The sequence below is a fragment of the Aplysia californica genome, unplaced genomic scaffold (assembly GCF_000002075.1).
Source record: "Aplysia californica isolate F4 #8 unplaced genomic scaffold, AplCal3.0 scaffold01268, whole genome shotgun sequence".
In the NCBI taxonomy this organism is placed as follows: domain Eukaryota; kingdom Metazoa; phylum Mollusca; class Gastropoda; order Aplysiida; family Aplysiidae; genus Aplysia; species Aplysia californica.
The window spans coordinates 127,156-128,311 of record NW_004798538.1 but is presented as its reverse complement, the minus strand read 5'-3'; the positions used below and the strand labels follow the sequence as shown (position 1 = coordinate 128,311).

General features: G+C 40.8%; 1 protein-coding gene across 1 annotated transcript in view; it reads right to left on the bottom strand.

Moving 5' to 3' along the window:
- The window catches only part of LOC101852588 (calmodulin-regulated spectrin-associated protein 2), a gene marked incomplete at both ends in the record, with an annotated part of 11,550 nt that overhangs the window by 8,595 nt on the left and 1,799 nt on the right, over positions 1-1,156 (bottom strand).

The following is a 1,156-nucleotide window of genomic DNA, read 5'->3' as shown; positions in this document are numbered from 1 at the left end:
TCCCTGTAAAGACTTCTCTGTTGACACCCACCCCTTGGCGCTCATATGACCTTATGCAGTTGTGAGCGCCGTAAAACTCTCTACTATAAAAAATGGAGATGAAGACGATAGATGTTTGATAGGAAAGAAAAAGCAAACCACACCAGAGCATCCCCCAACCATTCACGGGAATTCGAAAAATGGTCATCCACACCGTAGGGTAGTGTTATACCAACTAATCTTTCTATAAAGAAAACAAGTAAATCCCCTCCGCAAAAACAAAAAGACTGTAAACGTCTGTCTTTTTAGTTTTAGTAGAAAGTTTTACGGCATTTGCGACACAATTATAAGGTCTTAAAACGTATGTCCTTCCCCCCTCCACACCCCACCCCAAATCACTCCTCATGAGACACAACAATACAAATCAATGCCTGTAAACCTGGGAAGTATCGGCCACTAGAGAGTTTAGTTTTTAGTTTTAGTAGAGGGTTTTACGGCGCTCGCAACTGCATAAGGTCATATGAGCGCCAGAAGAATAGAGATGTTACAAGAGAGTAACAAACATAAAAAAGAAGAGGGGGGGGGATAAGGATGATCGATGTTTGACAGGAAAGAAGAAGTAAAACCACACCAGAGCACCCGCCAACCACCCACCACTAGAGTGTGATTTTGGTAAATTTGGTGGGCGGTGGGAACAACCCAATGGTTGTGAATATTAATGTTGTTGAAAGCCCCAAATACACGAAGGTGGGTGGAACACAAACGTCAGCCTATTGAAGGGGGCAAAAGTGGGCGTTGGTGATAAAGAAAAAGTTGACAGGCACTGATTAGATCATGAATGTGTCACGATGCAGTGAAATCAGGAGCTCGTCAAGTTTTGGGCATACAATGTTATTGGTATCATCTTAAGGGTTATTCATTTGCCGTGCTTTCGATGAAAATAAATATCTATTTATCTTAGAAAGAAGAAGAGATATTTGCCATTGAAGGAGGTGGGTTCGCCTGGTTTCAGAATTAAAATTTGGGAGAAAATAACAGCCAAAGTTTGGTGACTTCTCTTAAGCAAAAGTTCTTGAAAATTCGAAAATTTCCATTTTTGTGCCTTTGATCAATGTTTTTCAGTACAATCCACACAAAAATATTCTTTCAAGTTGACATAAAAGGTGTTGAGCCCGCC